The sequence below is a fragment of the Ictidomys tridecemlineatus genome, chromosome 1 (genome assembly GCF_052094955.1).
Source record: "Ictidomys tridecemlineatus isolate mIctTri1 chromosome 1, mIctTri1.hap1, whole genome shotgun sequence".
Classification (NCBI taxonomy): Eukaryota; Metazoa; Chordata; class Mammalia; order Rodentia; family Sciuridae; genus Ictidomys; species Ictidomys tridecemlineatus.
The window spans coordinates 176,039,686-176,065,801 of record NC_135477.1 but is presented as its reverse complement, the minus strand read 5'-3'; the positions used below and the strand labels follow the sequence as shown (position 1 = coordinate 176,065,801).

The following is a 26,116-nucleotide window of genomic DNA, read 5'->3' as shown; positions in this document are numbered from 1 at the left end:
GGGCACATGAGTTATTCCAAATTTTTAAAAGTGGGAATAGACCTACTACTGGATATGAATTAGGAAAATGTGGCTGAGAAATTTATTTGATTTAACTTTATTCTTGCATTTTGAGAAATACCCAGTAATTATTATTTTAAATGATGCCTCTGCATAATGTCCAAATTTTAGAACGAGATTATCAATGATATTCCATCACTTATTTCAACATTGGTGACCACCAGCAAGGTGGTCAAGTAAGACACAGGAAAGTACTTACCTTGGGACACCTGAGATTCTTCTCCCATCAGATTACTGAGGACAGCCTGAGTTACCAAACAGCATGAGCTCCACAGCAACTTCCCACCTATGACAAAATTTTAATTTTTTTTTAAAATGCAGAATAAAACTCATGTGAATGTTCAATTTGAACTTAAACATCAATAATCTTTTAGAAATGTAAATGCATACACACGATTTGGGTTTACAATATTTTCTACAGCTTTTTACCTTTTCTACCTTTTTTTGTCACATGTAATAATACACATATCATGGAAAAGTAATAAGAAAATAACTTCCTAATAATATATATTCTTATGTGAAATGCCTTCATCAGAGATTTCTCAGACCTTAGTTTCAGGAACAAACTCCTCCATGTTTTTCACCTTCGCCCTGAACGTATCTGTGACAAGCCAGTCAAGGTCCACCGAATCCAATTAGAGCAGTTTTCTGGGAAAGAAATTGTGCTTCTTGACAATATGAGGGCAAAATATTGTGGAAGCTGTTGTAAGTTTAAGGAAAGCAGTGGTGGCTACAATCATCTTTAGTCTGTGGCTTAAGACTGTGTCATAAAGCCATGACGGGCACAAGAAAACCTGTCAAGCTCGGCTGGAACCAGCATTGGTGGCTGTTTCCTGCAAGGCTGTAGGTGGCACATAGGTTAATGCAGAAAATTAGGAGGCTCTTTGGGCATTAAAAATATTCACAACAGTGGACAGAAGAGTCACCATTATCTGTCACAATGTAAAAGAAGGATGTTCTGTGCACGCTCTAGATTTACCATCAGAAATCTATAGCTTACTTACTTTCCATCACTCCATCACTCTAATAAGCCCTGATAAATTTGCCTCCAAAAGTCTTATTGATAGCCTCTCCCATTACGCATTTCCTTCACTATCTGGGTTTACACTAGAAAAATCTTCCCAACAGTTGCCCTTCTTCAGGTCTTTCTCCATCCATACTATATTGTGTTTCAGAAGCACCTTGTAAAAAAACAAACATAAGCAGGCCAATCTTTTTGCTTATTTCATTTCAAAAGTTATTCCTTCTGAGAACCTTAGGATAGCTTTTATGATCTGCTTTTCGACTATTTTGGAGCTCATCTTCAGAGTGCTTTCTGCTTTCTCTATTTTGAACTCCAGCAAAACCCAGTTCCATGTACCCCTCAATGTATCTTGCAGTAACTCCTTTCAATTCACCTGGAAAAGTTCCAGTTGATCTTCTGAGCCTTGCTCTGAGATGTTACCTTCTCAGAAGGCTTTCCCGTTTTACTTCCCAAAGAGGTTATCCTCTTCTCCTGTAAGATGCCTCTATAGATCTGTTGATGCACTTATCTGTCCTAGACATCTCTCTTGAATGAATCTTTTGGTATAAATCCCATATTGGTTATTTTCAGTTCAGAAGTACCTCACATAGCACCTGATCTATAGAGAATGCACATTGACTGAGTTTCCACTCTTCTGTACATACTACTGGAGAAAAGTATTTCTAAAATCAATGTTGGGCACCCCCCAATGTTTACATTTCCTTTGAATTTAAATCCACATGCAGGGCAGCAGATGGGTGATGAGACCTTAGTATTTTCACTCTGCAATTGCACATAGCAGATTTCCAAGAGAACAGTTTGATTGTGTTACTTCCACCATATTATGGCCCCCCTGCTAAAATGTTCATAATAGTCAGAAAAATGGAGTTTTAGGTTCCTTAAATTACCTTATGAGAAATGAGAACTATTATAGTTTTTGTTTGTTTGTTTTAACAAGGAACTTATTTGAGGAATACTCAGGTGGCTAAGTGGCCATGACTGATTGGCAGCAATGGAGGATGCTTTGAATAGTTCATGTATGAAAATAAATCCCCTTTATTCCAGAATGTCCAACAATTACCCAATCATACATAGAGAATGTATGACAGTAGGTACTTTTCAAAATTCTCTTACTTGCTGTATTTAATCTCTCATCGTACAATAGGATAGATATTTATTCCCATTAGGGTGATATTTTCATAGCTAATATTTGGTAAATGAAATCAATGAAACATTGATGCAAAGTTTTGTTTGTCCATGCTAAAGCAGGGCAAAGGGAGCAACTCATGTAATTATGGCCCTCCCTTCACTTGCTGTCACATGCTGGAAGGAAGCTCAAATATCAATATAAACTCCATTTGATCGACACACAGGAGAAATGCAAAGGCACACTCTGGTTTTTGCAATGCTCTTTTCTACCTTTCAAAATGGAGTGGCTTTAAATAATCCTCCTGAAACTTCACACCTCACACCCCTTCAAAGCCTGATGCTCACACACGGTAGCATTAGAGGAAGGATTATTAAAGACCCCCATTGGAACTGTGGCCTATTCATTTTCTGTGTAAACCATGGGGTTCCTGTGCAGACGGTGATGTGCCAACACGAACCCAGACAGCTGCTGTACTAAAGCTGCTCTGAGTGCAGGTGGGGAAACAGCTTGTGATATTAACAAGACTAGATCCTTCTTGTGGCTTTCTATAGCCTTTATTTAAAATACAGAAAAATGCTTTCAAAGACTTATTTATAACTGTATCAAGCACAGATTGCACCAACATTATGCTGCAATGAGCACATGTGTTATTCACACTGATGTTAAGTATTTTTCTTTTTTGAAATAGCCAGAAAGAAAAAAAAAAGTGTTCTCTGATGATAATTTCAGATAGGAGCTACTAAAACCATATCAATGAAAATAGTTTTTTGGAAATTTAAGAAAATCACGAAAACAAACAAAAATATTCAGAGTAAATAGAGACAAAAATGAGGTTTTTAAACAAAGGTTTTTGGATACTACAGCTGTCACGTGTATTTTTACTTCATATTAAGATCATAATTAAATTAAATCAAATGTTTCGCATCACTCTGTAATGGCATTTTAATTTCTAATTCTTCAACAAACCTTATTTAATCTTTAATAAACAAGTTCTACACATGGAAAATTTACTCATTGTTTCCTTTGAAATTTTGATAAGCTCCTACCGAGTGCCATTGTTCTATTAAGGATTGTGACCAATATGAAATGCTCAGGCAATGTTGTTGGCCTCAAGAACTTCTCTCTCTTTGGAAAAGACTTTAAGTGGAGATGATAAGAAAAAGTGACAATAACAAAGGTGATTTGGGGCCCATGTGCAGTCTGTGCGACTTATTAGGCATGCAGTCTTCAGTAGCATCCTTCAATTCTATCCCAAATTTATTCATCTTTAGGATGAAAGCCAAATCATGACCTCTCTTATATGGTTTTCTTAAGAAATAAAGGACAAATTGCAATCAATACACTTCAGAGGGATTTCAGGACACAACAAACCCTCCAGAACTTGTTATTCTGTGGTATTTTGCAGGAGATGGGGTTAGTTTATGCATGACAAAAGAACCATACAGAAGAAAGCAATTTTTTTTTTCCATTTACAACTTCAGAAAGACTTTATTTATGCATTCATTGAAGAAGAAAGAGGGCTTCTCAGATCTGGAGGAAGTACTGAAGAAAGTTCATGTGTCAATGAGGCAAGGAATACTTCCAAGTGATCATAATAGGAGATATATTTGAAAGCAAGGTGTGAGTAGAAAGCTTCAATGAGAGGTTGGTGAAAGTCCTTCCCTCTGGTTCTTTAGGAAGTAGGTTGGGCTCTCTTTCTGCCTGTGCCTGAACATCAAGCATGAGCTCTCAGGGTAAAATTTCAAAGGACCTTTGGTTTAATATGGGACATTAATGGTTCTTACAGCCTTGCGATCTCATTTAACTCTGTGTATTAGTTTTCTTAATTTTAGTGAAGTTAATAACAATCCCTTGGAACTGGAAAGAATCATATTAAGAGAAATAAGCCAAACCCAGAAAGTCAAGGCTCTGCTGTTTTCTCTTATATGTGGAAGCTAAAGCAAAATAAGAGGGAAGGGGTGGGCAAGAGCCCATGAAAACAGAAGAGAGGTCAGTGGAGTAGAGGAAGGGATTGGAAAGAAGGGATTTGGGGGAAGGGAAGACAGATGGGAGAAGGGAAGACAGATGGGTAAAGTGAAGAACAGTGGAATAAAATTAACGAAATTTTCCAGTGTATATATATGAATATACTATAGTGAATTTCACCATTTTGTAGATCTATGAACTGGTGAAATTATATAAATAGAAATAAGATCAACAGGGGAGGGGAAAGAGAAGGAGCTTGAAGGAGAAAGGGAGAGAAAGAGGAAGTACTGGGGACTGAATTGGAGCAAATTATTTCCCATGCTTTCATAATTATGTCAAAAGTAATCCCAATATTATGTGTAATAGAAAAGTTATCCATCTGCTACTGGGTAGATCAGAATAAAAAAATAAAAATAAATAAATACCTGTTTCAGCTGTTGGAGGTGGTGAAGACTAGTGGGAACAGGTCAAGCCTTAAAATTAACATAGAACATGAAGAAATATTTTTAATGGATAGCGAGGCCATCCAAAAACCACGAACTTGAGAAAACTCATCTCAGCACTGGGGAAAAACTGACTCACTCGATGCTTCTGACAAAAAGAGGAAACCGTTGTTTCAATATTTGAACTAAATATTTCCAAGGTGAAAAGCCTAACTTAAAATGAATGGTGAGGTTATATTAATTAAATTCCAAAACCAGAAAATTCTGCCAGAAGCCTAATTATGAACACTTTATGTCTCGGGGATGAGATAACATATGTTACTTTCTGATTATATATTGTGTATGCTGAGTTTTTCCAGTGAGGAAAAAATAAAGATTAAACAAAACCTCATAAAAATAATTTTAACAAATACATTTATAATCTTCATGACACCTTATGTTTTGCTACATTCATTCCAGGCTAACTACAGAGTATTTGGGGAAAATGATTAATATCTGTTTACAAAAACCGTCTCATTTTTTTTTCTTCCCTAAAGAACTGAGAAGGAAGTGTGTAAAAAATGTTTGATGATTTGCTTGTGGATTAGGTCTACTTATTATTATTATTATATTTTAATGGGAAACTGGAAAGTCAAGTCGTCTAAGATGGTGCCATAATAGACTCTTAGAATAGAGAGAGGAGACAGTTAATGATAAAATGAAAACCAGAGGACCATCTCCCGGTCCTGTGTAGTTTGCTTTTCTCTTTTCAGCATACCAGTAACCTAATATAAAATGTAAGAATTGTATCACATATCAAATTAATTCAGAACATGACAGGAAGGGCAGACAAGTGGCTGTTTTAGAAATGAATAGAGTTCATGAAGTATTTAATAAGTATTGATTCTGATTTCACCAGGGGGTAAGCTACTCTTTGCTACTAAGTTAAGCACTTTGGAAGGCTGCATCAACTGTAAGGTCAGTGGCTAAACCAATAACCGGTCATGAGCAATTGACTCAATAGTCATTATGAAATCAAGGCAGGGCTTCCTCCAAATCCTCCCCCACTGGCCACAGACGACATTTGAAAATTAAAAAGTTCATATATCTGAATACAAGGCATGGGGCAGGGGGTCGTTATTGACAGTCACTGAGTAATGGTATGGAAATGAGCCTATGATTTGCTGCTTCCCATGGTAGACAAAAAAGAATATTTCCCGCAGGTGTTATACAACCTTCAAAAAGGCCACTTAAGATGCTCCATGAAATGTGATTCCACCCTTTTTTTGTTGTTGTTGTTATTTTCAGTTTTTAATACAACATCATAGAGACTGGCTACAGTCTCAGAATAAGTAAGAGGAAAATCTTAGGAACAACATTGCTTCTTTTGCTGAATTTTTAAACTGTGGTTATATGTAAGTCTCTTTGGCTGTCAATTTCCCATCTGGCCTTTGATGCTCATCAGCCTCTAAAGCTAACTGAACAGGAGAAGGTGATTTAATAGCCTATGCTTCAAAATGTCCCATAAAAGTAGCAGCTAATATATTACTGACTTTATGGTCTAACTCTTCTTTCCCTTTCTGCCAGCATTTCAGACTTCTAGATTGGCACATTGAACAGGAGACCTGAAGGCCATTTTTAAATTGAGGAGAGTAGAGAGGCCCTAGGAAGATTTTTTTTTAAAAAAATATGCTTTTGGCTATGGACAATCTTAATACTACCCAGCAGCAATGCTCTGAGTCTTTAAAATGACTTTTCCTAAATTTCACCAATATGTTTCCCAGAAAATCAGAGTAATTTTACTTACAGCCAAGGATTCAGACATTCTGTAGCTTTAAGAAATATTTCCCTAAGACCAGATATTTTATTAAGCTGGCCAGACCTCACAATACATACAATGATAGGATAAGCAATCTCACCACTATTACTTTGACTGATAGAGTTCATACTCAGGTTAATTTGACTAATGCTTCAAATGCAGATTTGCCACAGTTATAATCATCATCTCTATTTTTGCATGGTCAAGATGAGGAAAAGAAATAACCTGGCATTTCCAAGGAACAGACCTAGGGAAAGAGCTCTAAGAACCTTCATCTTTATTCAGTGCCTTGTTCACCTGGAATATATACACAACACGCAAGTATTTTGCTGAACATTAAATTTACTGTAGCGATCCTACACATTTATTCAGGGAGAAAATGAAGCTCTGAAATGTTCTGGACCACTGATACACTCTATGTTATACTTCCTTACTCTTTTATTTTGGTTATAACTTCCTTTGAAAGACATTGCTTTGGTATGGATAAAATAGCAGAGCTCTATGGGAAAATGTACATTTTTCTTGTGACTGCTATTTGTTTACATACTAATAACAGCCTTCTTAATGACCACCAAACAAAAAGTTTGGATCATAAATCTAAAATATGCACATATTTGGAATTTCCTTCTAGTTTTGGTTCTCCTATCCTTACCTAGATGTCAATTTTTCCCTTTATTAAGTGAGATGAAAATTCTTAGAAATTTCCAATCATACAGTGATGAAAGACATTGGAGGAAAAAGTTTTAGTTTATTCTAGCTGACTCAGGGTAGGCACTGTGCAGCCAACAAATAAATTATGCTGCTCAAATTTATGCACACAGTTAAAACATTCCCATAAACAATCCCAAAAGACATCTCCCAGCAATGTAACCAATATGCTTAAATAAGTCCCTTAGATTATCAAAGTCAAGGGGCAAGATTATATAAGGAAAGATTATCCAGTGTTAATCTTGGATTGTGCATGTAGCCCAGTGGTAGAGCACATGTATGAGCCTCTGGGTTCCATATTCAACACTGTCTGTGTGTGCATGCACGTGCACGCACAGGAGCGTGCACATACATACACACACACACACACACACACACACACACACACACACAAACACATCACAAACACTATTGTTAAATAGAAGAATATTGAAAAGGCACCATTTTTACCATCCAGTATTTTATGTTATGAAGGACTAGCATACATACTGAAATTTTCATCTACAGAATAAAATAAAAATTTTAGTAAAAAAGTTCAGAATCTTTTTCAGATTACCTATTAGATATTAGATACATGCACATAAGAAAGTATCATAAAATGTATATACAATTGACATCAAAGAAATGGTTTGTCAGAAAAATCACATGGATGCTTCATACCCCCCCCAAAAAAAAACTTAGATGATTTTTCAAATTTTTACTAAATACTAGCTAATGGAAGTGAACAAGTGGTATAAAGAGAGAACAAAAAGATGATGCACAACTCTAGAAGCAGACATATTTGGGGGCAAGAGCCAGGAATCTGAGGCAGCTCTTTGCAAATAGAACCCTGCATTTCTCAGAAGGTTAGGAACAGAAGCCTGGTTGAAGAATTAACTCAAGCTGAGGAAGGGGTTGCAAGTGTTTCTGATGGGTGATAATCATGAGCTAATTTGAACATATTCGTCACAGAAAAGCAGTTACACAGCTCTGCATACTGGAAGAAAAGTGAATTACCCTAACCAGGGCCAGTACAAACATGCTTATGCACAGAATCTGTTATGCTAAGGATCCTAATGATTTTGTCTCTGTGTGTCCTGAAGGAACTCGGAGTTAAGAGATCAAAGAGTTCCCAGATATTCCAATATGTCAAGTCAAGCATTTTTCCTAAAACTATTCCGTGAATAACTGAAGGCTTCTATTCAAAATATTATATATCATGGGACATAATCTCCATTATTGTATTTTGAGCAAAACAAGGTCCAGAAGGCACCTAAATCTAAAATGAACACATCTGATATGTTTAGATGTCATCAGATTAGAGTTAAGTTCAAGAAAAAAGAGTTAAATATGTTTAATGCAGATTCAGTCTCTTTTCCTAGGGAAATCGTTTCAGAACTGTAGGGCCAGATGCTGTTACCAACCTTTCAGGGCCTGGATGTGTCACTGTGTAACACATTAAATGGCGGTACTTAACCATTAGGGACCATGAAAATAAACCTCCAGGACAAAAACAAGCAAGGAAAGAAATGAACGACGGACACCAGTCCATATATTTTGCAAATGGATATTTACGCTTCGATATAAAACTTGGAATAGCCAAATGTGAGGATTAAAAAGGATATCTATCTCAAGGAACCTGGACAGCAGTGAAAATGAGGTGCTCAGAAAAGTACATAGATTGCAGAAAATTGGTCTTAGTGATGATAAAAGACAGTGATAGCAAAGACATAGGAAAGGTTTCAGAACTATTACTTGAAATGAGGGAGTAAAAAAAAAACTATTTTCTAACAAATACAGGTGATAATGTTATTTTAATGTGTTATTTCAAAGTACATATTCATTCAGTAAATTAATATTTTAAGTACTTAGCTACATTCTCCAAAGTGCATGTATTTAAATTTCCTCACTTCCAAAATCTAGCACTAAGAATCCAGTAGAAAGTAAATTGGAGTATTTATCTGATATTTGAGAGAATTATACTTTTCTAAAATGTGAGGTAAGATAATTCAAAGGTAATAAGCAGCAATGCAATTATGTGTATGAAAATACATCACAGTGTTACAAATAAGAACTGACTGAACAGAGCTTCAGGTTTTTCTTATGTTGTATTCATTATTTGAATGTAGATTTCATAGCTGTCTTTACTTTGTAATAATATACTGAATTGTATTATGATTTGTGGATATCTGAATGTACATTTTAGTTCATTCAGTTACTAAAGACAAAGAAGAGGAAAATAATAATAAAATGTCTAATTAAATATCAGTGATATTAATAGAAATTTAGTAATATTAAATTAAAGAGAAGTTAAAGAAAATTAAAATGAATACAATTCATATGACTCTTAAATTAAGAAACTTTCCCCTTGAATAATAAAAACACCAGATAAAAATTTGAGTAGTATGTATCTATTACAAAAATAATATTGAAAATGTTTTCACTTAAATGGTAACAAATACCAGCTTTATAATTTCCCAGTCAAAAATATTGAAAAGTTACAAATCATAAGTAAAATGTGGTTAGGCAGGTCAGAAGAAAATAATAAATGTGCTTACATGTTGTTCTAGAAGTATGAATTTAAAGAACAGTTATTTAACAATGGATGTATGGTTTGACCAATATTCCTAGTCCTCAAATTTTCTTAGAAATATATTGTAAGGTAAAACTGGCTATGTTTACTTACATATTTATTCTAACATTTCAAAGTTTGTCAAAAGTATGAATTAAGTATTAACAGAAAAATAATTTTAATGTTCATCAACTCAATGAAATAAAAGTACTTACTGAAATTATAAACCTTTTAAAATGAAATTATACATGCATAATTTTGTTCTACATAAATAAAGCTTATAATTTAAAAATTAGTTACTTTGTTAAAATATGGTAGACTGGAAAAATTATTCTTAGCTTGATTTTCAAGTGTTGGTATAATGTTGATTTCACAACTCTTATTTTAAATCAACTTGAAAACTTACACATTTATAAACAGAAATATTTATTTTAATGTGTTTTACATTTGGGTATTATTTTTACATATACATAATATTTTAGTCTATGCTTTTTTCTTAAACCAGGAACTTGCTTTCATCACTGAGCCATATGTCTTGAAATAGCTCTTTTTTCTGCATATACATACTTATGTTTGTATGACTTTTGTTTAAATGGGATCATAAATATTCCAGAATGTAGGTGAACTAAGGTTCATTTGTTCAATGAAATGTATGGGCATGAGAATACTTTTAAAACATTAGGTTTTCTGTGCAAAATTACACTGTAGTGAAAGTCTTTTTTTTTTTTTTGGCTCTCAAATGTCCAAATATTTTCTAGGATACCAAGAACCACATTGCTGGGTTATCAGCCATTTTAATATTGAGTTTAAACATTATTTCTTTTTGTAGAAAACAAAAGGAGAATTCACATCCAAGTTCACTGAAAATTTATATCAATAACCAGCATATTCTTTTTATTTTGCTTTGGTCTTTAAGCAATGCATGAATTAAAGTCTTACCACGTTTTTAATTTTCATTTTTCTAATTTTGTTTCCTTCCAATTACTCATACTATTGCTTATAGTGAATTTTATATGCATATATTTTGAGCATATCTTTTATAAATATAAAGACATTTTTAGTGTATAAAATACACAATATAAAATTTTCATTGTACATGCTTTATATATAAAGTTTGGTGGTAATAAGTGGATTCACATTTTTTGGCAACCATCTCTACCACACCTCTCCTTATTCATTATTTTCTCAAGCTTAAATTTTCTATCCATTAAGTAAGACCTCCCAATTGCATTGCCTCCCAGGCCTTAATACCATCACTATATTTTTTGTTTCTGTGAAATTTATATCAATGTAGTTATATCATCATAGGTATCCTTTTATTTCTGACTTATTACAATTCAAAGTCTTTAAAGTTAATTTGTACTTTATCATGCCCTCAGAATTTATATTTTAATTTATTGTATATAAATTTTATATTTCATTTTCACCTGCCCTTTATAATCTAGTAATGTTACCTGGTTAAAAATCAGGTAGAACAGAATATGGCTAGAATTTTAAAGGCTTCTAGTGAAAAAAAAAGACAATAGGTCACATTTAAAGGAAAACTTTTCTGGATCTCAGCTGATTTTTCAATCAAACCCTAAAAGCTAGATGGTCTTGGAATAACATATACCAAGCTCTGGAACAATATATATGCCACCCAAGAATACTATACACAGAATTAAGCTTCAAAACTATTGATGAAATAAAAACCTTCCAGGATAAACATAATTCAAAACTAAAAAAAAAAAAAAACTGTACTAGTACTTTTCATAAAGAAATTAAAAATATGGGCTAGGGATGTTGCTTACTGGTAGAGTGATTTGCCTTGCACACATGAGACACTCTATTCAATCCCCAGAATCAAGGGGAAAAAAAAAGGAAAAAGAAAAATGAAAACCAGCATAGGGAGGAAACACACTAGAAGAGTCTAAATCGAACTTAGTTTTCCTCTGATAAACACTACAAATGGCAGAAAATAAAAATCATCTCTCAATAATAACATTGAGTTTAAATGGTATAAACTCTTTAATCAAAAGACATAGGTTGATAGATCGGATTTAAAAAACAATACCTAACAGTGTACTGTCTGCAAGAGTGTCACTTCATGAGCAAAGACATCCATAGGCTGAAGGTGAGAGTATTCGAAAAGACCTTTAATTTACATGGGTCTCAAAGAATCAGAGGTTACCATTCTCATATCAAATAAAGTGAACATCAAGTCATCAAGCCAAAATTAATCAGAAAATACAAAGAAGGTCATTTCATTCTGCATAAGGGAATCATTTATTGACAAGATATAACAATTGTAAATATTTATTCCCCAACCCATGGGGCCTCTACACACATCAGACAAACCCTTCTCAATATTGAGAATCAACTAGACCACAATACAACATATGGGGTGAATTTAGGACACCTCTCTTATCACTGGATAGATCATCCAAACAAAAGCAAAGTAAAGATTATACAGATCTAAAAATTACAAAAGTATGAACCTAATAGATATCTACAGAATATTTCACCATCAGTGACAGAATTCACTTTCTACTAAGTAGCACAGAGACCATTTTCTAAAATAGATTTTAAAATATTTTTTTAAAAATCAATGCAACTAATAGTTGGTTTTCTGAAAAGACAGATCAACTTGATAAACCCTTTACCAAGCTAGCCAAAATAAAAAGGGAAGAAACTCCAAATCATCACAATCCAAGATGAAAAGGGAGCTATCCCCAGAGACATTACTGAAATCCTAGGGATTATCATAAACTAGTTTGAAAATTTATATTATAATGAACTATAAAATCATGAAGCTATGGACTAATTTCTAGATATATTTGACCTACCTAAATTGAAAAACAGTCATCAAAATCCTGCTAAGCAAAATAAACCAAACCCAAAAATTCAAAGGCAGAATATGTTTTCTCTGATAAGTGTATGTTGATTCATAATGGGGGGAGGAGTTGGAAAGAATGAAGGAACTTTGGATTGGGCATAGGAGAGTGAAGGCTGTGGGCGTGGGAAGGACGATGGAATGAGATGAATATTATTACCCTATATACATGTATAACTAAAATACCAGTGAGACTCTGCACCATGTACAGCCAGAGGAATGAGAAGTTGTGCTGCATTTGGATACAATGTGTCAAAATGCACTCCACTGTCATGTACAACTAATTATAACAGATATTAAAAAATGGTAGTCACAAAAAAAGAAAAAATCCTATCAAGGTATAAAAGCACAGGACCAGGTAGATTCCCAACCAAGTTCTACCAGACCTTTAAGAAGGCCTAATATCAAGTCTTCTCAAATTATTCCATGAAACAGAAAAGGAAGGAACGCTGCCAAACTTATTCTATGAAACCAATATCATGCTGATACCAAAACCAGACAAAGACTCATCAATGGGAAAAAAAACAAAAACAAAAAAACAAAAAAAAACTTCAGACCAATAGCCTTGATGAACCTTTTTTAGATTAAAAAAAAAAAATTCAATGAAATAGTGACAAACTGCAGGCAAAAGAACATTAAAAAAAGTAGTGCACCATGATCAAGTGGGTTTCATCCCAGGGATACAAGGCTGGTTCAATGTACAGAAGTCAATAAAAATAATTCAACAAATAAATACACTAAAAGTCCAGAACCACATGCTTATCTCAATAGATGCCGAAAAAAATAATTTGACAAAATATAGCACCCATTAGTATTTAAAATACTTGACAAACTGGGGATAGAAGAAACTTACATCAACATTATAATGGCTATATATGACAAACCCAATGCCAACATTTTTCTGAATGGAGAAAAACAAAGCATTTCCTCTAAAAACAGGAACAAGACAAGGAAGACAGCTTTCACGACTTTTATTCAATATAGGCCTTCAAACTCTAGCTAAAGCAATTAGTGAAGAGAAGGAAATTAAAAAGAGGTACAAATAGGAAAAGATGAACTCATTTAACAACCAATACTTTTTGTTTGTTTGTTTTAGTTATAGATGGACACAATACCTTTATTTATTTTTATGTGTTGCTGAGGATTGAACTCAGTACCTCACACATGCTAGGCAAGTGCTCTACCACTCAGCCAAAACCCCAGTCCTCAAATTAACTCTTTGCCAATGACAGGATCCTATGCTTAAAAAGAAACAAACAAACAAACATCTCTACCAGAAGACTTCTAGAGCTCAAAAATGAATTCCGGGAAGTAGCAGGAAATCAATATACATAAATCAATTTCATTTCTATACTCCAATGATGAATCTGCTGAAAAAGAAATTAGGGAGACTATCTCATTCCCAACTGCCTCTTTGAAAAAAAAAAAAAACTTGGGAATCGATGTAACAAGAGAAAAAGGACTTCTACAACGAAAACTACAAAGCGCTAAAGAAAGAAATTAAAGACCTTAGAATACAGAACAACGTCCTGTGTTCTTGTATATGCATAATATTGTCAAAATGGCCATACTTCCCAAAGCACTGTATATATTCAGTGCAATTTCTACCAAAATTCTAATGTTTTTAACAGAAATAGAAAAAACAGTCATGAAAGCCATTTGAAAAATTAAGAGACCCAGAATCAACAAAGCAGTTCTTAAATGAAACTACCGAGGTGTAGTAAAACAAAACAAAACAAAACAAAACAAAACAAAAACAGTGTGGTTTTGTCACGAAACAGGCAGGAGGACAAATGGAACAGAAGACACACAGACAAATCCATGTAAATACAGTTATCTCATACTTAACAATAGTATCATAAACATACCCTGGAGAAAAAGTGTCTTTTCTTTTTAACAAATGATGCTGGAAAAAGTGGAAGTCCATATGTAGTAGAACAAAAATTAACCTGTATTTCTCACTGTGAACAGAATTCTAAATGGATCAAAGACCTAGGAATTAGACCAGAAACTCTGCAAGTACTAGAAGAAAAGATAGGCCCAATATTCCAACACATAGGTTCAGGAACTAACTTTCTTTAACAAGACTCCAGAAGCCTAATTTAAAAAAAAAAAATGGGATAACATCAAATTAAAAAGTTTCTTCACAGCAAAAGAAAAAATCAAGAATATAAACAATAAATAGAGAGCCTACAAAATAGGAAAAAAGTATTTACTGCCTGCTTCCCATTTGGTGTTAATATCCACTATAAATAAAGAACTAAAAAAAATGTATCAAACCAATCAATAAATGGGTGAAGGAACCAAATGGACACTTCTCAAAGAGAAGAAATAGACATGATCAAAAATGTTGGGAAGAAAAATGTCCAACATCTTTATTAATTGGGGAAATAGAAATTAAAAGTAGATTGAGATTTCATCTCACTCTATTCAGCATGGCAATTCTCAAGAATATAGGTAAAAATAAATGTTGGTGAGGATGTGGGGACAAGTGTCCACTTCCACATCCTTGAGAGCACTGCAATTTGGTGCACCCACTCTGGAAAGCAGTATAGAGATTCCTCAAAAAAAAATTGGGAATATAATCAGCATATGACTCTGCAAGCAATCCCACTCCTTGGTATATATCCAAAGTATTTTAAAACAACACAACATACTACAGTGACAAAGCCACATCAACATTCCTAGCAGCATAATTCACCAAGTCCACACTTTGGAGCCAAAATGGGTTCCCTTCAACAGATGAATGGATAAAGAAAAGGTGATATATATTCACACACAATGGAGTAAGAGTCATAAAGAATGGCTGTATGGCATATGGAAGGAGCTGGAGACTATCATGCTATGGGAAATAAGCCAGTCCCCAAAAGTCAAAGGTTGATTATTTATTCTGCTATGCAAAAGATAAGCAAAGTAAGGGGTGGAGAGTTTAAAAAAAAGAAAAGAACAAAAGAAAGATCAGTGAAATAGACAAAGGGATAGGGAAGGGAGGAAGAATGGGATGGGGGAGAGAGTAGAATGAATCTGACCTAACTTTCCTGCGTACACACAGGAGTATATCACAGTGAATCTTACCAGTAATTAAAAAACAAACTATAATCTACTGCTATTAGTATAAGTAAATAGCAGAAAGATTAGTAAGGAAAATGAGAGGGGAAGATGGGAAGGTAAAAGGAAGTACTAGGGAATGAATTAGAACAAATTATATTTCATGCTTTTATAATTATATCAAAATGAATTTTGTTATGTATAACTAAATAGAACCAATAAAAATGAGTTGGAAACCAAACAATAAAACAGTTTTTCTAGACAGTCAAGAAACCATCAGCATTAAAATTAATATCTGCTTCATTATGGTGAAAGGTGTCAAGTTCAGTGCTCCTTGTATTACTGCTATAAATAAGTTTAGTAATTATTAACCAACAAACTTTGCATGTGGTTATGGAGTACAATATGATATTCTGGCATACACATGTGTACATTGTTGGATCACTAAATAGCATGCATTATCTTACAATTGTGTGTGTGTGTGTGTGTGTGTGTGTGTGTGTGTGTTGTGAGAACACAGTATCTTAGTAATTTTTCAGGTCAACACTATTTTGGCACTAATTGCAGCCAACTTATTTTATGATAAATCTCCTAAAATCATTTCTCGTAACTTTTCTCTATGTGTCTTTGTGCCAGTACCACACCATTTTGATTAATTTAAAAACTTGCTGCAGGGCTGGGGTTGTGGCTCAGTGGTAGAGTACTCATCTAGCACATTCAAGACCCTGGGTTTGATCCTCAGCACCACGTAAAAATAAATAAAATGAAGGTATTGTGTCAAACTAAAAAAAATAAAAAATAAAAAAAAAACTTGCTGTAAAAATTTAGTAGAATATGAGATCTCTGACTATCTTCCTTGGAAATTATCTCATGCAAACTCCATTTGTATGTATGAATATAAAATTATTTGAGTTTTTAAACTTCTTGTTTTTACCACAGTGTCTCTAGCAGAGCAGATTTAAAAGAATAGTTGTCAAGTAATGACTGGCTAGATTTTTAGTTTTGAAATTAGATTTGGAGGGAAAGCTAATTGTTATTGTTCTTCACCTTCCTTCCTTATCCCAATTTTCTTTGTTACATCTTTCAACAACAACAAAAAAAGATCTTAGTTTTATCCTTAATGCTTAAATGATATTTGTGGCTATTCTAAAAGTTTTGAGTTATGTCATAAAGTAGTCTTTGTAAAAAAAATATAACAAAAAAAGATCAGACATGGATTAGTTAAAGTGAACTCCTTATCCTTATGAAGAAAATAAATCACTGAGTTAAAATTAAATACATAAATGTTGTTAGAAAAAACAAAGCTGAAACAAAATAGAATGTTAAGTTGTCATGTTAAAATCCCCAGGAGAGCAGAATTAAAATCTGTAGTCAAGCAAGTAGAGAAGAGTTTTTGCTAAGAAGGAAACAGATGATGAAAATGGGGAGCCCTACTAATGTGCTTTAGATGGCAGGTGGCCAATGGCATCAACTGCCGGTTTGGGCTGAGGCAATCCTGGCTGGGATGATTGGTGAGGGATTAGGGACTGGAGGAGAAGCTTTTAAATTGTAGTGATTCCAAAGTCTGAAGCAGCTATTAAAGTGCCTCTGTGAAAATTGTATCAACTTTTCCCATGCTGTCAATGAAAAGCAAACACTTCTCTGATGTATCCCAACATGGAAATCAGCTAGTAAGAAGTAAGGTTGTTTTCTACGCAACATCACAAATGACAAAGATGATAAATACTGGCCTAATTGAATGCTCACTGTATTGGGGACACTGAGTTAATAATGGCTTTCTTAGTCTTTCCTTGTTAGCTGTAGAGTGTTGGAGGTGAACTGGCCACTCTGTCTTTCTTTGTCCAAAGACAGTGCTCTCGACTCCCCTCTTCCCTCACTTCCCTGAGCCATTGCTGACTGTGTAAGGAAGACAGTCTCTCTTCCTTTACCATTCTTTAACTTACCTACTTTTCTGTTTCTAAAGTGAATAGAATCAGGTTGTTCCTTTTGGATGAATAGAATCAGGTTGTTCCTTTTGGTCTGAAGAGTCTACACAGAAAACACACAGAAAGGAGGAAACTGAAATAAAACCAAAATTTTACCAGACTCCAAATGGTCTTAGGGACTTGCAGTTAAAAAAAAACTCAGCACACTGTTGGTCTCCAAGAACTCGTATTTTTAAAATGGAACTTTTCATTCAAGATTTTATTACTGTCTAAAACCAAAGAGTTAAGTTTTCTTTTCTATTCTTAGAGAAAAATGATGTTCCAAAGTACGTGAAGTATAAATGTATATACTTTAATATCAGAAACATATCCATGAGTAACGATTACTATGAGGTTTGTGGTGTAACTTGTTTGAGTCCATCCTTTCCCATTAGATAACGGTTTGTCTCCGTGTGTGTGTAATGATCATTAACAGCTGTCAAAGTGCAGGGTGCTCCATGCATCTCTGTGGGGGCAGAAAATCTAAGATCAATCATTAGTTTTGAAATCTACTTAAAACCATAAGATATTAAGTGAAAGTTAAATTGGTAGATGAATGATACAGATGGTAAATGCTTCAAATCAGGAGTATAAATTCATTTCTGGATCTTTTATCTGGTGCCTTAAATCATTGGGGCTTTTGTGTTGGGTTGTAATGCGTGATGGATTGTTAATTTTGTTACAGGGTCACCAACTATGTGCCTACCATACTTCCATAGCACTGACAACCAGAAGGAAAATTCAGAGTAGCAGGTTTCTTAGAATATGTGCCTCTTTTATTGTTAAGAAATAAAAATGATGTAGTTTATTGTTTTCTTCCTTGAATTAGAATTTGGAAAGTATTTAGAACTTTGCTTTCATGGTAATAGGCCAGAGTTTCTCCGCCTATATACCTCAGTAAGATAAGATGATATTAGATACAGTTTAAAAGATGGCTTTGGCCATAACGTGAAAACATTTTTACCTAATTCTCCCATTGATTTGTACTAAAGTTATATTCAAGTGAATTGTCCCCCAATCATGAGTTCAATAATTATTAGTTATCCTTGACTACATGAAGTTTCATTGCAGAATTCCTCTGGGGAATTTTTCCTTTCTCAACTTCATGACAGCTGAGACTGGTAGAGTGGAAGTCCATGCTTGATGATAATAAATTATAGCCAGTGCATGGAAAATGAACCTCAGTATGAGTAGTTCTGTAGATGTTGTCAAGTGTGTAATTCTCTCCCCAAGGTGAAAATACAATCATTTTACTTTAGGTATTCAAGTTTAGGAGATATAATTTTTAAAACAAAAAATGTATAGTTCATAGACTTCACAAAGTAGAACATATTAAAGTTTGTGTTAGAAGAAATATTCTAATGGTGGACTGGGCAGGTCAAAATTAAATTCATGTGTATCTATGTAGTTTACTGGGCTGTATCCTCAGAGCAACACCATCATATTCCACATACCAGTAAATAATGTCAATCTGGACCAAAATTTACTTTTAATGAAAGCTGTTAAAATAGGTATATACACCACATCTCTAAAATAATCACCTCAAGTGATTTATTACAATGAAAAAACTGCAATGATGAAGAAATACAAGATAGAAAATAAACATAGTAGGACTAAAAATGGTTGCATGCTCTATTTTTCCAGTTTGTGAAATCAAAGAGCTCCTTTATATTTAAAAATAAAATTATATTCAACAAAGAAGAAAATACATTCCATCTTAAACCACTGGGGACTACAATTTGATGCGAGATTGATATTAACGTTTTCATTGAACACTAACAATAGATGTATGCTCTAGATATACAAGTGAAGCTATAAAGTAAATCGAAAGAGAAACGATTAGTTGTCATTTTACAGACTGGTATGAAATCTCTACTCCTTTTAAGGAGATTGATTTATTTTTTGGTGGGTGGGGTGATAACCAGGGATTAAAGGCGTGCTTAACCACTGAGCAATATCCCAGCCCTCTTTATGTTTTTATTTTGAGAGAGATTCTCCCTAAGTTGCTGAGGCTGGCTTCAGATTTGCCATCCTCCTGCCTCAGCCTCCAGAACCACTGTGATTACAGGTGTTCACCACCAGCCCAACTTTTAAGGAGATTTTGATCCTGGTTCAACACCTATCTTTCCAACAGTATCTTTGTCTTTGTTATTCAGTGATTTTAATAGTCACATAAACAGTAATTTCAAAATTTATTTCCATTCTTTGACCTTTGCTCATTATATTGTTGTTCCCCCTGCCCAGCACACTGTGGTCACATTTTGTTTTTTTCTAATTTTTTTTTAAGTTGTAGTTGGACACAATACACCTTTATTTTATTTATTTATTTTTACGTGGTGCTGAGGATCAAACTCAGCATCTCACGTGTGCTAGGCATGCACTCTACAGCCGAGTCACAACCCCAGCCCCAAAGTCATGACTTACCCAGCAGTTTTCATTCATACATTCTCTCTGTTGCCTCCATTCCAATCTCACTGCTCCCCAAATATCTGGTCCTGCCTCTCATGGTCTTTCTATTAATTCTCAGGCTTCAACAAGTATTATTTCATCCTGATACCTCAAACTTACTGGGCCGGACACACATTCATCACATCACTCACCTCTTCATTTCTCCATTTCCATCCTTAGCTAGCATGAACCTCAAGTTGATCTTCCATGAAACATCAAGATAGCACCTCATTTTCTTTGGCTGATGGTTGCTCAAATCCTCATTCAATTTAAAACTCTGAGTAGTCTACTACTATTTTTATTCATGTATTTTAGTTATACATAGACTCAATACATTTATTTTTAAATGGTGCTGAAGATCAAACCCAGGGCCCCACACACATAAGACAAGTGCTCCTCTTCTAAGCTACAACTCCAGATCTAGTCTATTCCTATTACTGGACGGATAGGTAGGGTAGAAGCACACCACCTGCACTGTACTTTCCCATCCAAAGCCAAGTGATGGCATAACATGAATGGACCAAGTTTCCCCTCATGAATCAAAGACCCAAGTTCTGCAAGTTTCTCTTTTCTTTTGAACAACTGAATTTGTCATTTTGCTATACAAAATTCTGACTAGCTTTATCTGTGATTAAACAAAACCTCACTATATCTCAGTCTTTCACCTCATTATTTCATCAAAACAAATCTCATGAAATTCTTCTCATTTATACTGCAAGATTGAACTGTCCCCATCTCTCCTTATATGGAAAATGAACAGCATCCCATAGAGATGCTTATCACTGATTTGTTAAAATATTTCTTCATTGGCTTTCCCACTTTGATTCCCCTCTGGTCACAGTTTTTATTCACTTCATTGTAATTTTGCAGTTTGTTTCCACTCATTGTGTTGAGATGTTATTTTTATTCTCCTCCTTTTTCACCCACATTCTTGATGTGGTTTCATTCAGTGTTTTAATTCTATACATTGTGTGTACCCTGGCAACCCCCCAAATTCCTATCTCTTGCCTATAGTTCTCCTCAGACTCTATCACCCAGTTGCCTTCTCCTGTTTTTGTTGTTGTTGTTTTGGAAGCCTTTATTGTACACCTGTGTCCCCCATGGAGTTGATGAGGGAAAGGCTCTGACATTGGAAACTTGGCTTCATCCTTGACTGTTCTTCCTGCTTCTCAAGACTAACTTTCATTAGCAAACTGTGGTGGCACAAAGGTAGTGGCACAGTAGTTCTAAGTTAACCCTCATCATTTCCATCTTCCTGAATACTGGATCATGCAAGAACCTATACAACACAGAGCAGCCAGGATTCTCTTTCTGCATTCAGACATTCCGTTACATAGGTACTACAGAAAAGATTAAGGATGAAACAAAAAGATAAACTGGAAAATATATGAGAGACCGAGCACAACTAAGGCCTACTCTTTCTAAGAGATTAAAGGCAAAGGAAGCCGAGTAGAAGAAAGAACTGAAAGCCTATTTTTAAATATGAGCAAAAGAAAGGAATAGGTATTTAACGGGAAAAAAATGCAAAGCAAACATCCAGTAAACCCAAGAAAAGAGGCTCAATGTCATTTCCATTAAGGTAAAATCAAATTGGATACTAGAAGGTAACTAGTGAGCATATAGATTTTGCAGATCATGAGAAGAGTCAGACAATATGTACCAAAAATATCTGTGCATGATCTCCTAGAATCACCAGGCACTGAAAATTTTTGGTGGCAGTATACTTGCAGTACATATGTAAAATAAATAAAAGGGGTTTTGCCCTTTGGATATCGATTATAATTGCAAAAACTGGAAACTAAATGATCAGAAATAGGACATGATAATTAAGTTAGGATACATTAATACAATGGAATAGTATACAACAATCTAAAGATGACTGAGGGTGGTATCTGCTTACTAAAATAGAATTTTCCACAATATGTGTTCACATGAAAATGTGAATATAAATTTGGTACATATGGGTATTAAAGAGTAAGAGTGTGAAGATAGAAATATACACAGAAGTCCTTACAATCTTTTAAGAGGTAGCAAGAATGGTTACTTGAATAATAGTCATTCAGTTTATGGAGATAGGAAGGGATGTTAGTTTTTGTGCGTGTATTAAATGCTTATGTATCAACTTTGTACCATCTGAATAGATAACTCATTGAAAAAAAAATGCAATGACATACATCACTTCCCTTTTTACACCTGCCATTAACTCTGTACAGAAGAGAAATCAAGTTCAAATGTTAGTCCACTGTCTGTCCCTTTTGATCACTCTCCTTTATATTATTGATGTGCTCAAAACAAAATACTCACTTACCCACTGCTCTGCAGTATATTGACCACAGTTCCATCTCAGGACCATTGCTCACTCTTTTAATACTCTAATCCCAGATTCCCCAAGGGCTCCTTCCTTCCTGTGTCTATTCAATGTTATTGCGTCAGGGATACAATATTTGCTACTTTATACATTCTATAGCAAGCACTCTGTTCTTAGGCCCACTACTCTTTTGAAGTTGCATCGTTGTTATTTATTCAGTAAATGTCACATTTAATATATCACATTGTTTACTTTCCCCTATTGTCAGTCCCCCAGAACTCAAGCTTTACAGGAATTTTGTTTTATTCACTGATGATTTCTCATAGTACCTTCAAGAGCAAGCAGCTCGAGTAGATGCTCAGAAAGTCTGAGACTGATGAATTTTGTACCCTTCATCAAGCTGGATCCTCCAACTTGATGTACCAAAGCTAGGCAATGGCATTGTCCCAGAACTGGATAAATCCTACCAAAGTTAGGTTGTCATACAGCTCCAGGTTTTGGGACGTCAAGATGGAGAGATTGCAAACCCTTCAAATGGAAATTGCATGGAAATGGAAGGAGACTCTCATTGTTACACAAAATTACATATAAGAGGTTGTGAGGGGAATGGGAAAAAAAAAACAAGAAGAGAAATGAATTGTAGTAGATGGGGTAGAGAGAGAAGATGGGAGGGGAGGGGGGATAGTAGAGGATAGGAAAGGTAGAAGAATACAGCAGTCACTAATATGACATGTAAAAATGTGGATGTGTAACCAATGTGATTCTGCAATCTGTAATTGGGGTAAAAATGGGAGTTCAAAACCCACTTGAATCTAATGTATGAAATATGATATGTCAAGAGCTTTGTAATATTTTGAACAACCAATTAAAAAAACAAAACAAAACAAAAAAAACCCTTCAAATGGAGCTTCTTGGTCTTTCCTCCTCAACTTGAGCCCATGGAGTCCTAAGTCTCCCTCTACAGGAGCTGCACACAAGCACAGCACATTAGGAGAAAAGTGAGTATATTGTATGTGAATAGAGGACATCTAGGTTAGATCCCAGGCCCCTTTTTCATTTTCTAGAATAATCTTTCCAGCTCTCAAATACTGTACAACCATTCTTGAAAATGTAGCCTCAACCTATTCAATTAAACTGATCCCCCCCCCCCTAGGAAACCAGAGTATTTCAACATCACTGCCAATTGTCTATAGAGATTGACCACTTAGATCATTAACCACTAATGCTGAGGTCAATCTCAAATTCGTGTTTGTGTGTATAAGATGATGTCACAATGTTTTTATTAAAAATACTTATGCTTCATGTACATAATTTAACTATACACATAAAAAACGTAATCTTCATTTTCATGCTATATCTCTTGAGTGAGTTTGTTTCATGCTGAAATAAGAGGCAGGTTTTTTTTCCCCTCTCCTTCTCCATCTCCTTAAGGCTCCCATGGTTAGATGGTATCTTGTTTTTGTGATTTTTGCCTTGCCTGAGTAGGAGGCAGATAATCCTCTCCCTCTCCCCCACTTGCCATTCCATAGCAAAATAGTGAGAATGCTCCTTAAATCACTTCTTATCTTCAGTTCTTTCTGCATAACATTGCCTGAAACTTGCTGCTGCCCTCTCTTATTTCAGATCCCTGTCTGCTGTAAGAGCAGACTCCAGCTGTCTCTGGAAAGTGTGTGTTCTGTGCAAATCCCCTGAATCTGTTCACATGGGGTTGCCAGTAGTTTTCTGACAGACCAGGCTCCCTGCAGTTCTTCATGGGCCTAGATTTCTCATTCTTTTTTTCAGACCTTTCATTTTTCTTCTTTCTTTCAAACTTTGCTTTTCAATCAAGCTGGCCTAATTTTGTCAAAATTCAGGTTCTCCCTTTCTATTCACCCCACCTCTGCTTACTCCCCATATCCTCTTTGCCCATCATCTACTGCATTTTCAAGCAGATCTCAGAATTGCAGAGGGTTAATAAGCATGACTAGATGACTAGGTTTGGGGTATATGACCTGTTATTGGATCTACGGAAAGACCAATTTGCAAGGACTTTAACTCTTGCAACATATTAAGGACAAACACAAAGCAAAACACCACACCCCTGTGGGCTCCTAGCTTGGTCCTTTTTTGCCTAATTCTCAGCTCTTCTCATTACTCCCTTTTAAGTCTCCCTACATAAAAATATCTCTTCAGAAGCTTTTCCTCAACACATTCAAGTTATTATTCTCTTTTACCTTCCTTATTGATTTCCTGTATAGTAATTATCAAAATATATCCACATATTGCTTATATATAATTCTTCATTATACTTGACCTTCTCAAGCAGAATGTCGTTTCCTAGAAAGCTGGGATCTTCTTCATCTTTCCACCCTTTTCTCCCATGTGTCAAGTCTAATTTAGGCAAGTGAAGAGAAGTCAGTCAGCACCTACTGACTTTTTTTTTTTTTTTTTTTTGAGACAGGGTCTTTTCCAATTGTCTCTTTTATTACCACCTCAGCCTAGTTATTTGGAGCATTCTGCATAGTGATCTCTAAAGCTAATGTTACTTATTTAACCAGTAGACATTCGACTATTTCTGATCATCTACAATTTTATGTTTTTGTACACTGATTTTTAAAATCTATACGCACTGAACACAAATATTTTTTTTAATTCATCTTCAAGTACTTCCTAAATTCATATTGTTTCCTATGACATAAAAGAGGAAATTTCCATTTATAACTATAGTTTATAAGGTATTTTACGTCTTGTAAATGGTAAGGTTTGAGGTAATTATGTAACATCTATGCTCTGATGATTTTGATCAAATATAATTAAAATGACAACGTAACTTAAAATGTATACTTGAATATAGCTACCATTTAAAATAAGCCCATTAACATGTTTAATGTTCCCTAGGTTGGTGCTATTATATATTGATTTTTACAATGCTTTGTCTTATTATAATTCTAGCACTTACAAACTTCTAGGAACATTCATCAACATACCCAACACACACAGCTAGCTCTGCTGCTTCTCCTTATTTTAAAGTTGTTCCTAGAACACCTTTTATAGATATCCAAAGGGTTATAACAACTGAAAGGTAAATCAGGCTTTTGATACCATATAACCTTTTAAATAATTTTGAGTAGTATAGCATTTTAATTGTATATTCCCTGATTTTACTGTTTTCATTATTGAAAATTCCTATTTAGGGAGTTATAGCATTTTTATTATAATTCTCAGTTTTTAAGGGCTTATAATTAGATAATCTTAAATGGGTTTAGACTCCAGTTTCTAGGCTTAACTAAATTATGATGTATTTTGGTATAATTTTCTTTTATTGCTAAATCGTGTTTTTAAACTAGCTAAAGTTTTTTGAAAGAAGAATAATTCTAAGTTATCTTTCTTATGTGGTTGATGTATACTAATTAGTGGTTTGAACAGAGAATGAACTTATAGATTCTTTGACTTTCAAAACAAAACCTCCAAATATCACATATATCAAATATGGGTTTAAATTTTACTTTTATGTATCACATGATGTTGAGAATTTCATATTAATTCTCTGTACTTCCATTTTCTTGCACATTCAATGTTCTCACTTTACCAAGTTGTCCCAAGGATTAAATAAGTTAATACATGTAAGCCAATAGATTCAGGGCCTGATATAGACTCAAAACTTCAGCCATTATCTTTATGTATATGACTACTGTTAATGGTGAATCCTCTTCGTTCTTTCTAAGCAAATCCCTTCAATAAAGGGAAAATCTCAGTTTCCTTCACCATTCAGTCCATCTGTCTCAGGAGATATTCTCCTTGTGCAAATTCTCCAGCAGA

At 34.6% G+C, this 26,116-nt stretch overlaps 1 protein-coding gene across 1 annotated transcript in view; it reads right to left on the bottom strand.

Moving 5' to 3' along the window:
- The window catches only part of Tenm2 (teneurin transmembrane protein 2), a 2,558,256-nt gene that overhangs the window by 2,192,795 nt on the left and 339,345 nt on the right, over positions 1 to 26,116 (bottom strand). Inside the window, exon 2 of the mRNA XM_078052148.1 lies at positions 260 to 346. The gene's annotated coding sequence lies outside the window, so the exon portion shown is untranslated. The remainder of the gene's footprint in view (positions 1 to 259; positions 347 to 26,116) is intronic.